General features: G+C 43.9%; 1 protein-coding gene across 1 annotated transcript in view; it reads left to right on the top strand.

Annotated features, from left to right (window-relative positions):
- Positions 1-15,795, top strand: part of SLAIN2 (SLAIN motif family member 2) — a 786,196-nt gene that overhangs the window by 669,423 nt on the left and 100,978 nt on the right. The window lies entirely within an intron of this gene.

Genomic DNA, 15,795 nt, shown 5'->3' with positions numbered 1-15,795 from the left:
AAAGTGAGAAAGGTTGAAAAGTTTGTGGATCGCGAAGTTGAGGACTTTTTTTCCAGAGGTTAAAAAGCATAGTTGGGAAGGCCATAGAGGAGACTGGCCACATTAGTCTGATCTAGAAAGGGCTAAGGAGGAGATTAGCTGTTTATCAGTATAGAAATGAAGAACACCAATTTTTCCGATATTAAGGTGGTGGAGTCTGACCGCACTGGTAGATTTCGAGATGAAGAGCGAGAAGTTGAGATGGGTCGATGATGACACCAAAGTTACAAGCGGAAGTAGGAGAGAAGGGTCGGTAGAGGACAAGATAGTCTGTTTAACTGGGTGGAGGACTTCCGTCTTGGAGTTGAGTGATGTGCCATCCAATATTTGATGGCAGAAAGACGGTTTGATATTTTGTTTTTTTGGCAACAGCTCTTCGCATAAGGAGGGAAAAGAGAAGAATATCTGGCCATCAGCAAAGAGTTGATGGGGGGGAGCTGTAAGAGGAGATCAGGGCGCCAAGAGCTGAAGCATAGAGAGTGAAGAGAAGTGGGCCAAAGACAGACCCATGGGGAACTTCAACAGTAATGGGGTGGTGGGGGTATGGCTGTTCCAGGACACCTTAAAGTGTATAAGGTATGAAGCAAATCAAGCAAGGGTCTGATCTGTGATGCCACATAGAGATAATGTAGAGAGAAGTTCAGAATGGTTGACAGTGTCTAAGGCAGCAGAGAGGTATAGAAGAATAAGAATAGAGGTACGGTTTGGATCGGGTACGGAAGATGGAAAGTTGCTGACATTGTGGAGAGCTGTCTTGGGAGAATGCAGAGGTCGGAAACCAGATGAAAAAGTGTCCTGGAGGTTGTCAGGTACAAGTAACTCAGTGGATCGATTGAATATTACCCGCTCTAGGATTTTAGAATAGTGTGGTACAAGAGAGACGGGATGAAAGTTGGCAGGACATTTGGTCGAGAGCTGTTTTTTTTAAGGAGAGGTATGGCAGTAGCTGGCATTATAGGGAAAAGTAGAATTAGAATACTTGAAAGGGGAAGTAAGATGTAGAGCGACACTGGAACCTGTTTCATAATGTGTGGGGCCAATGGCGGCATAGGAAGGGTTAACCATGATGAGTAAGGAAAGAATGTCTTCCGGGTTGGTCGGCGGAAAGAAAGGCATAGTAACAGGACAGGAGGATAGGAGTGGTGTAGAAAAGTGAGCAGGAGGTGGTGATGGAAGGTAAGTAGCGAGGGTTCTACGGGTGGTAGACATTTTAGAAGCAAAGTAGAGAGCAATACCATTTACAAAAAGAGTGGAGGAGGGTTTAGGAGGTTAGAATTGAGTTGAGGATTTTTGAAGGCCCCTGAGTTGGGAGGATTGCGACAAAATGAGAGAGAGATAGAAGCCACGTTTGACAGTCAAGAGCTGAGGAGTACTTTTGAAGAGTAGTGAGGATAGAGTTGGAGATCTAAAGAGTGTCTTCACCTTGTCCAAGTGCAAAGCTTTTTCTGCATTGTTTACAGGGTGCAGATGAGAGGTGTAATCCAGGGCAGGGGAGGGGGAGGATTAAGGACTAAATGTGAAAAAAGGTAGCGACAGGAGAAGGGAGCATAGAGAACAGCATTAAAGTTAGTGAAGGCTTCTTCACTGGATGGAAGGGTGAGTTCATCTTAGGAGTTATTGGTGTAGGTCAGAGGTAGTCTGGGAGTTAGGATGAGGGGAACTTGTGCTTAGTAATAGTATTAGATGGAGAGTATGAGGTCAAAGTGGAGATTGAGGCAAATATGCTGTTCGGAGGGAGAAGGAGTAGTGGTGATATTGGAGGCAGGGGATGAGATCAAGATTGAGGGAGTTTCCATTTGAATTGGTGTTCTGGGCATCGACAGTAGACAGTGAGTGGTTAAGGAGAAATAAGTAGTCTGTGGATAGAGCAGCAAAGAGGGTAGGTTAAAGTCACAAATGATAATGAAATGAGGTAGTGATTGGGTGGGAAAGAGTCAGTTGGGAGAGATAGTCGAAGAATTGACCCACCGGACCAGTTTGCAGATAGAGATATGTATGCCGTAGAGGGCAGTGATTGTTGGATGGTGTACTCGAAAGAGAAAGATAGTGGGAGAGATAGGGAGATGGGGGAGTAGGGGAGATGGGATAGTTAGGGTAATGGGGGAGTAGGGGAGATGGGGAGAATACAGTCCACCACCACCCCTGCCAGTGAGGCGGGGAGAGTGGATGAAGGTGCAGACAGGGCCATGAAGGGCAGCATCCGGTTGCAGAATGATGAAGAGATCCAGATTTCAGTAAGGGTAATGTGGTCAGGAGAATGAGAAAGGAAAGTGTCAGTTAAGAGGGTTAATTACAGACATGCTGCGTATTCAAAAGAGGAATAGAAAGAGAGATGTAGAAGCATAGCGGTGTTGAGTCTGGGAAATAGAGGCGCTAGGGGTATATGCAATAAGAGGTTTTGTGAATGGAGAGAGTAGGGAGCGAAAAGAGATGAGGATTAGAAAAAATGTTGAGATCTTTATAACGTGCTGAAACTAGCAGAATGAACTGCATCGTAGCGCAGATGGGACAAAATAATCTGTTCCAAGGCACAGCCGACAGACTATGATCAATATTAGCTACCTCTGTGCACATAATTTATTTAAACAGATGTGTTTTAAGGGATTTAAAGAAACAGGTGACTTGAGATGGTTCTGAGTTGAAGAGAGTGCAGAGAGAAGTAGAAGGCAAAGGAAGAGATGGCATGAGAATTACATGGTGAGGCTGAGGCAGAGAAGAAGTAATAATGGGCACTAACAGACAAGTAGCAGGAGACGGAAAACCATATTTTAGACAAGAGGCTGAGGGGAGGAAGGCTGGTCGATTGCCCTTTGACTTAAACACCCTTAACTGAAGACAACTTTATGGAGCTACTCGACTGCGACAGGTCAAAGTCACCTTGAAAATGACGGCCGCTTTTGGCTCCAGCACCACCGTCACATATGACCAATGCCCCCAATAGGTGGTTGGAATGCAAGCAGGTCTGTGGGAAAGCTGGGAGCATTGCTGGCTGGAAGCAGAAGTTGTTGCTGGAGGTAGAAAGACATTTCAAAGATGTTGGTTCTGGGGTTGGAGGTCACCTGAGCAATCCTTGGATTGATCTTGGATGCTTCTTGCAGGCCCCCCTTACCTCTGCAGGCAGCCTCGGGCAGATAGAATGAGTGCCTCTGGTGGTGGTGTAATGACTTCTGTTGCTCTCAGCCCAGTTGAATGTTTTTTTTTCAGTTTATTAACGTCAATATGTTAAGAAAAAGCCGAAACTCTTGAAGTTCTCAAATGATGTATCAATCTTCATACTCTGTACATGAAGTAAAATTAAAACTTTGTTTGTCCCATACATCTTTGTCCAAACAGTCAGAGGCAACTCTTCTCAATAAACCCAACTACGTTGGATTCTCTGTGTTAGTTGTTCATGGTGCTGATTAACAAGTGATAAGGACTGCTAGTGAGTCATAAAACAAAAGTCATCAACCTGTAGATTGCTGTTTGAAACGAGCAACAAAGAAAACAACTCTTGGATTTGCTCTATGATTAGTCGTTTTTTTTTTTTTATTTTTAACCTAAATTCCTAAAAACCTAGTATTCAAATAATTCTTCGGCACTTATCCTGATTTATTATGATATGATAGGTTATTTATTATGCGCTTAATACCCAAAGGTTTCTAAGCGGGATCGAACTTGTGGTGCTCTGTGTCATCTTGCTTCCAAAGCGAGCACGTTGCCCCTGAGCTATCCTCCCGAGATAATGAAAGAGCTTATCGACCCATGTTTAGACAGTAATAAATAAATATTAAAACTTTGAAAAATGTGTTGGAAATATATTCAGTTTAATCAGTTTCATATAATTGATAATGGCACATCCTCATTTACAGATTTCTGCTAGCCTCCCCCCTCCCCATATTACAGGTCATCTCACATTGAGCTGTATACCTTATACCGTCGATTAAAGCCTAAACCCTCACTTCATCAGGGCAAGTTAATATACTGCATGCATTTGTTGAGAGAGTACAATCTAGTAGGTGATTCTTTACCAACATAAAGATGATGGTTCAAAACTAAAAAAGTGTATAAATCATTAGTAAAGGGTAAAACAGACTACTGCACATATAAGTATGTGTGAGCCAAATATCAAACAGAAATTAAGAAGGGGACAGGAGAAAAGCTCAATATAAAGAATGAAAACATCAAAGTTAGTCATTATTTTGACTGATTCAATGTATTAAGTGATACTTAGGCAGATTTCAGTCTTCTAATATCTTGACGTCTGCATACACATTTAACTAACTAGTGATGTTTAGATGATCTCATTAGGCAAAGTGCAATGGCACCCGGTACCCTTGATAAATATATGTAATAATGCCTATCCACATTCTGTTTCTCTATTAATTCTAATCTAGTTTAACTTTAGTACATTGGCTGCGCTCAGCACAACCTTATTCAAGGGTTGTGATGTTAAAATGGGCTTAGAAATATTCTTAACTCAATTATTCAGCACCTTATTCATTGTATTCAACTGTAAAAACGGAGTGAGTTTATTTATCTCTTCCTTAAGTAGAGTGGCACGCACGCGTGGTTGACTTGATTGGCATAATGCAAGCATAATTATACTTTAGGTAAAACATTGAGTAATTGAGTCCTGACTCATTATGAGTGCATCATCATTGTCTTACCACTTCAATTTTAACTTGCATTCAGTACCGATGTTTCACTTAAATTGTTCATCTTTAGGTTTCTGGATTTAGATAAATGCTTGGTCATAAATTTGTACTTTAAGAATGCATCTACAAATAGTGTTGTTGAATAAAGGTACCTGCTTAGGTATTTCTGATTTGAGTTTACAAAGCTCCATCTAAGGAGCTGGTGAAATTTGAATGCACATTCGCTGGCATTCTGGGCACCATAAATGATCTGCACGTCATATTAATTGTAGACCAAGATAGAAAATTGGCTGCTTGTTGTCATTGTCTGGTCTGCCATGTTGCATAGGAATTATAGTCGAAACTATGTACCGAATCCTTGTCCATAGGATAGTTTCATGTTCATTTTTCACTGTGAAACTGAGGTACGGTTAATTATTCGAAAATCAGTATAAATGGAAAATGTCTACACTTTTATTCTGCCATTTTAGAATAGATTTATTATCGCACATAACTAAGCATTATATACGTGATGGGTTTGTCTTTCCCACAGACAGTGGAACTCGTGTATAGTTATTTATTGTTAGAGTAGGTGTAGATAAACTTAAGGTGGATACATCCAACAACAAATGTGGGGAACTTGCTTGTTGATATAAATTAGGGTTGTGCATAATTTTACTAGGGCATTGCAGGCTAACACCTTCATCTTCTACCATACACGTTTTCAGTGCAAGTATTTTACTCCCTATTTTTTTTAAGTTGGCAGTAAAATTATTTTTTAGGGAGTATTTACTTTTTTACTGTAAAGCGGTAATGTTTTTGTAATAGACCTAGTTATTAATGCACATTCAAGAGTACATTTTTACCATTTCGGATCAGGCAGTAATAATAGTAGTTTCTTCTTTTGGCACAATGTGTACTACTGGTGCTAAACCTATCCATGGAGCTGTGTGAATGAGAGGTGGGGGATAGGCTCCTAGTGGTCTCTTTCCTATTTTGTTTCGGGTATTTCTACTGCGTATTTTTATTTCGAGTGGATTGTGTCCTCCAACGTATTCCTCATCTTAGATGTATTCCATCCAGCTTTAGCTGTTCGGAAAACATTTCGGCAGAGGGCATCGTGCATCGATGTCGTCGAGTCAATGGTGCCTCGAAGGCCTCCGTCGAGGGTGACGTCATCGGGTGTATAAGTAGCATGTGCGGCGCCCGTTGGCCTCAGTTCCGTTTTTCCGCAGTATACATTGCTTCGGAGATTCGGCGCGCCTCTAGTTCTGTGAGAATAGCAAATATAATAAATATGTCCTCCTCATCGATGCCGACCAGAACCCCAAAAAGTGCAAGTCGGTGGTTCAAAAATGTCGATCCAGACCCGCACCGAGAGTGTTTGTGGTGCCTCGGAGAAGGCCACGACATGGAGGCCTGTACGAAGTGTCAGGTGATGACGGGGAAGGCTTTGCGAGAGAGGAGGGGAAAACTACAGGTAGGTCGTAAATCCGACCGTAAAGCCTCTAGCGTCGAGTTGAGGTCCCGTGAGTAGTCTCCTTGACGCGAAAGGCATCGGTCCAGGTCCCGAAGCGATTCCCATCACTCATCTTCGATGACAAAATCGAAGAAACAATGCCACAGGTCCCCCTCCACCTCATCCTTGGACGAATCCCCAAAAAAGATGAAATGTCCCACTAAACATTCGTCATCCAAAGAATGGGAAGCATTCAGGGTCAAAATGATGGAGGTGTTCAAGAAAACGAAGCCTCGGTCCGCACCTTCCTTCGAAGCCGGCTGGGACGTCATCGCTCTGACACTCGCTCGCCCTCGAGCCCGGGTGATCGAAAGAGGAAGGATAGAGAACCTTCTAGGACGCCGAGCGAGAAAAGCTGCTCGAGTTGAGTGGACCGCTTGAGGTCACCGACACCGTCCGATACTGAACACACCTCGAAGGGCAAGTCGAAGCCAGTGCCGTGGATGATGGGTATTATGTTGACGCCATCTACGCCTTTGTCGACCCCGAAGCCCGCTGCGCCGAAAGCTCCAGTTCGGCCAAATCAGCCAGAAAAAGGGAAAGAGAAGGCTACAAGGCCTGTAATGCCTTCAGGACCCATTAATACTCCTCCATGTCTCCCAGAAAAGGTTTTCAAACCTCTTCCTAGGAAGGAGTTCAAGTCCCTGACCTCAATTTTTGAGGAACAGGAGAAATTTGATGAGGAGAATGTACCCTTTGGGCTGGAATATGGCACCCCAAATGTCCCAGAATGTCTGATTTCAGAAGAAAGCAGGATGAGGGATTTGGTTGAATCACTATACAATGCAAGTGGTATTGATAGATCTCCTGAAAATGACTTTGGTAGGCTAGAACCAGGAGAACATGCCAGTCCATCATACCGTCAGCTAATGACAAAGGTGATAGATTATTTAGGATGGGCCAGACCTCCAGCCCAATTCATCCAAGATGATCTAACAGACATATTGGATCATGGTCCTACTGAAAACCCAATACTACCTTTTCACGTAGCCTTGCAAAATAGGGTGGCCAAAAATTGAGAGACTCTGGATTCTATTTCGCCAGTGAATAAATCCCTCACTTCAAAATACCGCCCTGCCAGTAGCGACCCCGGCTATCTGTCTAAACATCCCACTCCCGAGAGTTTGGTCATACAGGCAACCACAGCTTCTAACAAACTGGCGTACCCTTCTATCCCTCCGGACAGGGACAATAAGCGTGTGGATGACGGGGCACGGAAGGTATTTTCAGCTGGGAGTATGGCGTTAAAATCAGCCAACTCCACATGTGCCTTGGCAAAGTTTTTGTACACTCTGTGGGAGTGCATTGTGATGGCGGCGGAGCACATACCAGAAGGGGACGAAAGGGAAGGATTCCTTGCCATCGTTGGAGATGGGAAGGAGGCTATGCAGGAATCCCTTGAATCTGGATTGGATACTGTAGATGGTGTGATCAGGTCCATGGGCACTAGCACGGTAATGCGCAGATTTGCGTGGTTACGGAAGTCGGGCTTCACACCAGACGTGCAGAACCGTCTTCTGAACATGTCCTTTGACGGGTCTCACCTTTTTGGCAGCAAGGCTGACGAGAGCCTTGAGAGGTTGCAGACCTCAAAAGCAGCGGCCAAATCTTTAGGAGCTGCTATTAGGCAACCTCAGCCTTTTCGTGCACCACGTCAATCTTGGAGGGGACGATCCTATCGTTACTCCTCATATGGAAAGGTGAGAGGAATGGCCAGTCAAAGGGGCTGGAGAAAGGCCACTCGCGGTGGACGAGGAAAACATGCAAAGCCAGCTCCAGTGCCTCTGCCATCAGCGGCTGCAGCAACCGCCACAAAACCACTTTGAGGACTTGCATCACAAGACACCTGTAGGAGGCGGGCTGTCACAGCATCTGCAAGAATGGCGAGTCATTACTTCAAATGTTTGGGTTCTAAACTAAAAATAATAGCCCAAGGTTACTGCCTTCCTTTTCTAATGCAACCTCAAAGCAATCCACCAAGGAGACACCCTTTGAAGTTTTCAGACCCGCTCCTACAGCAGGAAGTCCTAACCCTGCTGGAGAAAGGTGCCATAGAACCAGTACCTGCAACGGAGAAGAACAAAGGATGGTACTCCCCGTATTTTTTGATCCCCCAAAAAGGACGGAGGACTGAGACCCATCCTGGACTTGAACAAGTTCCTCAGGAAGGACAAGTTCAAGATGGTTACCCTTTCACAGATCCTTCAGGCCCTTCAACTCCAGGATTGGTTGGTGTCATTGGACCACCAGGATGCTTATTTTCATGTGCCGATTCATCTCCAGCACAGAAAATACCTGAGGTTCGTAGTTGGCGACTCACACTATCAGTTTCGAGTCCTGCCATTCGGATTGACCTCCGCCCGAGGGTCTTCACCAAACTGATGGTAGTGGTGACAGCTACCCCTACCTTGTTGATTGGTTGATCAGAGCACGTTCTGCCGAACAGGTACTGGATCACCTAAAAGTCACCTGCCACTTCCTCCACAGACTGGGCTTCTCCCTCAATTTCAAGAAGTCACAAAAGACACCTTCTCAACGGCTATAATATATAGGTGCTGTATTAGACACATCTCTGGGGAAGAGCTCACCTCCCAGGTCGAGGGCTCAAGACATTCTTCAGATGGTTTCCAAAATGCCCAAAATCTTCTGGCCTACAACTTCTTAAGGTTACTCGGCCTCATGGCATCCTGCATCTTCCTGGTGCTGGAAGCACGTCTGAGAATGAGATCCCTCCAATGGGCTCTAAAGACTCAATGGTCCCAGTTCTCAGGTCAAATGACGGATCTTCTCCAGATTCCGAACAAGGTTCGACAAGATCTTCTATGGTGGACTTGTTCAGAGCATATCCCGAAAGGAGAACTTTTTTGGCAACCATGGCCAGAGATCACAGTAGTGACGAACGCCTCACTCATGGGGTGGGCAGCTCATGCCAACGATCTGACAATCGGCGGTCGGTGGTCTCCATCGGAGTCCAAACTACACATCAACCTTTTAGAGCTGAGAGCAATCAGACTCACGCTGAAAGCTTTCCTGTCATCTGTCAAGGGAAAAAATGTCCTGATAATGACGGGCAACACAGTGGCCATGCATTATCTAAACAAAAGAGGAGGTGTAGGGTCACTACCTCTGTGCAGAGAGGCAATGCAGCTCTGGTATTGGGCAATTCAAGAAGGAATCTCTTTAACTGCAGTTCATCTAGCCGGGGATGAAAATGACTGCAGATGCTCTGAGCAGGCAGAGCACGGTGTCCCACGAATGGGAACTGGCTCAGGAAGTCATTCAAGAGATATTTGCCCTTTGGGGAACCCCTCAAGTGGACCTATTTGCGACCGGAATCAACCGGAAGTGCGAATGGTATTGCTCAAGGGAATTTACCCCGAGAGGAGCCCTGGGGGGGGACGCGTTTGTGGTGGAGTGGAATTTCCCACTATTGTACGCGTTCCCTCCGATTCCCGCCATTCCTCAGGTCATCAGGAGACTGATACGCTTCAGGGGCCTCATGATCCTAATTGCCCCAGATTGGGCCAGGAGAATGTGGTACCCGGACCTTCTAGACATGTCCATCTGTCCCCCAGTAAATCTTCCTCAGAGAGAGAACCTTCTCTCTCAAATGGAGGGTCAGGTTCTCCATCCAGAGGTCAAAACACTCAACCTTCAGGCTTGTTATCTGAAAGGCTGAGTTATAAGGATTGGAACCTTCCAGATGACGTCATGGCGGTGTTGCATTCGGCAAGAAGGCCAGCAACAAAGTCTCTATACCGTTGCCGTCGGAAAAAGTTTTGCAGCTGGTGCAGAGAAAAGAATGTCACTCCTTTTCTATGTTCTATTCCGGAAGTACTGTCCTTCCTCCTGACCCTAGCACATAAGGTCTAAATGTTGGAACCATTAAAGGTTATCTTGCGGCGCTTTCCATCTTCAAGCTCTCGTTGGAAGAATGCTCCGATTTCAAAATTCCTTTGGTAGCGCAATTTTTAAAAGCAGTCACTAATGTGTTTCCTCCTTTCATATTTCAAGTGCCAATTTGGGATCTCAATCTGGTCCTAAAATTCTTAATGTGTGCTCCTTTTAAACCCTTGCACACTTGTCCATTAAGATTACTGACATGGAAACCTGCTTTCCTAGTTGCGTTAACATCTGCAAGAAAAGTGAGCGAATTGCAGGCACTGCCTTCTGGGCCACCCTATACTGTGTCCCATAAGGACAGAGTTGTGTTGAGTGTTAAACCCTAATTTTTACCAAAAGTGGTATCCGATTTCCATTTAAGTAAGAAAATTGTTTTACCCGCATTCTATCCTCCACCTCATCCTAGTAAGGAGGAGGAAAGATTACACAGGTTGGATCCGAAAAGATCTTTAAGCTTTTACATCTCTAGGCTTTCTAAGCTTAGAGTGGGTGATCAACTGTGTATTGGCTACACAGGAAAGAAATTGGGGCAGTCAGTGACAAAGCAAACAATATCACGCTGGACAGCCCTACAAAGAGGTGTTCCTATAAAGTCCATTTGTGAAGCAGCAACTTGGTTCGCTGCATACTTTTTCAAAATTCTGTAGCATGGATGCTTCCCAGTTTAATGAGCTGAATTTTGGTAAAGCAGTACTATATTCAGCCATCTAAGGGTATCGAAAAAATCTAATCCCTCCTCCAGAGAAATTGTCCATACTGCTTTGGGAGTCTATCTAAGATGATGGATATGTTGGAGGACACAATCCACTCGAAGAACAAGTTACTTACCAACTGGTAACGTTCTTTCGATTGGATGTTCCAACGTATTCCTCATCGCCCTCCCAACCTACCCCTCTGTAGATTTTTCCTGGTTATTGCGACTCCAACTCTCGCAAGGCAAATACCCGCCTGCCGGCACAATCTACACAGTGAAAAATCAATAATGAAGGGGGAAAAACAGAACTGAGGCAAACGTGCGCCGCGTGTGCTACTCATACACCCGATGACATCACCCTCGACGGAGGCCTTTGAGGGACCATCGACTCGACGACATCGACGCACAGCGCCCTGTGCCAAATTTTTTTACGAAGCAGCTAAAGCTGGATGGAATCACATCGAAGATGAGGAATACGTTGGAGGAGCATCCAATCGAAAGAACGTTACCAGTTGGTAAGTAACTTGTTCTTTTGGGGAGTATTTGCCTATTTTTAGGGAGCAAGTGGCCAATACACCCCTTATCTGTTTGGATGCGTAAACTCATAATTTTATTCAATTACTATATGCACCTTATGTGTAAGGATTAATTAGGAACCATATCCTTTGCTGATGGGGTATAAATGTCCTCTGATTTATGCCACTAGGGTGTTTTGCGACTTCTATTCATTAGCCTTGGTTCTCATTGTAAATGAATTGATTTCACTGTACTATCATTCATAGGTCTCCGAGAATAATTTTCAAAAATAGCATTGTAACAGCAATTGTATTTTTGCATATTGATGACTGATCAGAGACTGGTATTCAAGATAGAAACACACTCTGCTCATTGTCTGGGACCATCTTTATTTGCTTTCAAATGAAGGATCATTTTGTATTCTCTCTGGCACAGACAGAGCTCCCGATGCTCTGTCCGCTTTCTGCGTTTTTGCAAGCCCAAGAAATCCTAGATCCTCTTGTGTTCTAAATGTTAGTACATTTTATAGCCGATGGCTACTTTGTATTTATTATGGAATACAGTCTTGGTTCTCTTTTGGTACTTCTGATGTGAAAGTTGACATACAAAAATGTATTCTTACAATTGTCTTTATTTCTGAATATAAATGGATGCAGATATATCTTGCGAAGAGCAATGAAATATAATACGCAAGATCCACATTTGCGAAAGCAGACTATGATATATCGGACATTTGGCACTGGCCTCATGCTTGATTAGTTTCATGTAACTAGAAAATACAAAATCCTAATTGAAGTTGCTTTCCTGTAGCTGAATGTCTGGTTTCTCTCAATGTACTTGCTCATATCGTTGTCATATAGATCATTTTGCCATGTGAATAAGATTGTGTGGAAAATCTTACTGTTTCCTCAGCTTCCTTTATTTTAACTGCAGGTTTGACAAGATCTTGTCTTTTACTGCAGAATGATTGATCGCCTCCACAGTACATTCAATATCATATCTCCTGTCTTACGAACATTTATTGATAGCTATTGTTCCTTCTAAAAGTTCCTCTTCGTGCATAATTTCTACTAATTTGTGATTACAAGTTGCAAGTAGGGAAGAAGTAACTTCTTTTTCTTTCTTAAGGCTTCTGGTTCCTACTTGTTCTCAACATAACGCACTGATCTAAAAATATAATGAAATGGGACTCAAGTATTAATTCAATAGTTAATAGGTTAGGATTCAATCTATTGCTGAAAGAGTTCTAGAGCTTCTTTTGTGCATGTCTAAATTACAGAAATATCAATGTATCTCATCCAAGTGAGCATTTAATCCTCTAATTTAGTGGTGGTGCTACCTAGGGCATTAATGACCTAATATTGGCTCATGGACAGTTTGGTCAACAATGGCACATACTTGGCTCCTATTTCATTACTCATGGTTTGATGATAATACTTTAACTATTAAAAACTATACTGATCTCTTTGAAGAAAAAATCCAGTCTATGAAGGGCTAACTGGTGGTGTATTCTTGTATATAGTGACTTTGTCATAAGTCATCGGATAGTTTTGTTGTCATTCGATATTCTTTTATTTAATTTGTCTGTCTTCATTATAGGAATTTTAAATGGGTATATAGTGCCTATTTAGTATATCGATTTGTTAGCCCACCCTATGCTACTCTTTTTAATAAATTATTTCCTTCCTGCTGATTTATCTTATATAATCTGTCACAAATGACAGCTGTCTTCCGTCACTTTTTCAGCCATCAGGGCCACAGTACGAATGTGTTGCCTGTCCCTGGCTCTGTTGTGGCGACCCAGACTCTGGACGTGACATCTAGGCCAGTGTATATGGAGTGGCGTCACCCAATCACCGTAATTCCTTTTTTCAGCGCACTCAGTACATTTCTGGAACTTCACCTAGATTTTTCTAGCTTGCTGTGGAATGCCTAACCCTCCAAATGCCTTAAGCTTCAATCCCTGCTCCAACTGCGGGAGACAAATGTTAGTGTCGGACCCCAACAGGGTGTGTTTGTACTGCCTTGGGAAGGACCACAACACAGTCTGTGTTTGGAGATGACTTGTTCAAGAACTGGAAGGTTTTCCAATGAAGGATGGCAAGAACAAGCCGCATAAGAAACCTCCTTTTCCGCGACTCTTCATGCTTCACTTTTCTCCATCCTCCAGGAAGTAGAGTCCTCACTAGAGCTCCATCAAAATCTCTGAGGAATTGCCACCAACGCCATTAGGTGCAATTCCCACTAAGTCATAGGCTCCTCGAGGAGTTGGAGGCTTTTTTTTAAGCAGATGTGTGATGTCTTTCTGAAGGCACTGGCTATAGCTGTAGGGCTTACTGCACTTTGTGAACCTGGCAGAGGCACTACCTCAAACTGCAAATGCATGCCTGCTAGCTTGTTTCGGGACCCGGCTGATTGTCACTGTGCTGCCCCAGCACTGTACTGCTCTGCCTTTGGGCACTGAAGCCATGTTGTCCGCTCCTTTCTTCTCTGTGCCCGAGCCTCAGTGCAATATGCAGCTCTTTCAAGAGAGAAATTCCTTTCAAACATGACAGACTTTTTCATATGAGAGAGGTGATCCCTTGTCGTCTGAAACCACTTTACTCCAATGAGGCTGTGGACTTCTCCAAGGAGAGGATCTACTGGACTTGGCTACAGGAGACTAGTGGTTTAGACACTTCTCAATAGCTGGATATTCTTCCAGGGCCCTATGTTATTTTATGGGGGCCATTGGTAGGGTTATGGAGACTTGGGTCTAAGAGTCAGGGTGACCTGACGGACATTTTGGACACGGGTCCCTCCACAGGAGGTCCTTTAGTATTTGAACCCAGCAGTTGCTGCTCCTGTTTTGACAGCCTGGGAGAAACTAGGGTCAGGCCCTTCGGAGCCCGCACCCTGGTCCTGGTGTTGACACACATTCAGTCTGTTGCACAGCTTGGGGAATCTCCCTGAACTTCAATAAGTCCCATGTTTCTCCATCTAGTTCATCAAAGCAGTGTTGGACACCTGACTGGGCAGGTTATTTTTCTACACAAAATGGAGTTGAAAGGCAATTGCCTCCCGTTTATGCCTCAGTATTATAACACATACGTAACAGAAGGCTAAATTATGACAAAGTTATTCCTAAAGCTGAGTCCCTAGCACAAAGTTAAATAACCCGATCTGTAAAAATTCTCATATCAATTGGTTGAAGGCCCTAGTAAGTGCTGCTGAGCCGACTACAAGAGATGTCGAGATCCTGACCCTATCCTCTCTAAAACACTTTCCTAGTGTCTACAAGTGCACACAAGATGGAGATCGGTATTTTATATTTAATCTTTCCGCCCCCACAGCGTGTGTCTCATTAAAACAACAAAGTAATTTCTGTGACCGATGGTCAATAGAGGTATTTAAAAACAACCTATTTTCTCACCACTGTAATGTAATGGAGAGAGAATATGTGGTGATAACTAGATCCTTTTCTCTACTTGTAATGGTGTTGGATTCTGGGTTATCCGCCAGTACTCTTTAAACAGTCAACCGGTTTCAGCGGGATTCTGGAGTGACTTCCACACTTTCATAATATGTTTTATTGCCATTAATAATGCTCATGGAAATATTCTGATCCCCTCACTCTTCTATTAATTAATGTCAATGCCTTGAGGGTGTAGGAGCTGATGTACCCAAGATGCAGGCAGGTTTAAAGCATCCTATGTACTTCATTTGCAATTTGCAACAGGAACGGGGTAACACATGTTCAATTAAACCCTGAAATTTGGTGGAAACACCTGCACATCTGACATTTGCGAACACTCTTTTTTCCCATATAGTTAGGTGAGCTAGGACCATCTTCACAAAGAGGCTAGGGGTAACCAACAGCAATGAAATGGGCTGAGAAATTGCCCTATTATAATGTTCGCCAGTTTTAAAAATGGGTATCTTCCAAGCGTACAGCAGAAACCCTGATTCTGTCGGTATTACCCAAATTGGTAGTTTCAAATTGACCATATGGTACAACTGCCCAAATTTGTTTTGAAACAACCAATTTGGGTAATCGGTACCAAACATGGGGAGCGGGGGTTGCTGGGGTGTTCCCCACTCCCCATGTTCGGTAGCGATTGCCTTTGGGGGTAGCAGGAGTGCCCCTCGCTTCCGGAGGTCTGGAGGCAGGGGACAAAAAAAAAAAATCCGACCCGCGCCGGCAGGATGGATCCGACGCCCCAGGGGTAAACGCATGCACAAGGTAACAGGAGGTGGGTGGGGGGCCGTTTGCGGGCAGGTGGGTGGTTTTAATTGAGGCCATTTTGGCCGCGAACAATTGTTCCACAGCTAAAACGTATATATCCATTCTATCACAGCATTGAAATGTCTTTGGAGTAAAGAGCCCTACATTTCTTAGTCTTTCATATACAGATTGGCTGGTATATGGTTCAGTCCTGGGGCATTTCCCACTGCAGTTGCAAACGTTTTGTTTTCCTTAGCTCAACAAAGGCAACAAACGCGTGCCCCCTAATTTCATTTGACTGAAT

Source organism: Ambystoma mexicanum, chromosome 6q (assembly GCF_040938575.1).
Source record: "Ambystoma mexicanum isolate Mex_15411 chromosome 6q, UKY_AmexF1_1, whole genome shotgun sequence".
Taxonomy (NCBI): Eukaryota; Metazoa; Chordata; class Amphibia; order Caudata; family Ambystomatidae; genus Ambystoma; species Ambystoma mexicanum.
Note: the sequence above shows the minus strand (reverse complement) of the source record. Positions and strands in the feature narration are given on the sequence as shown.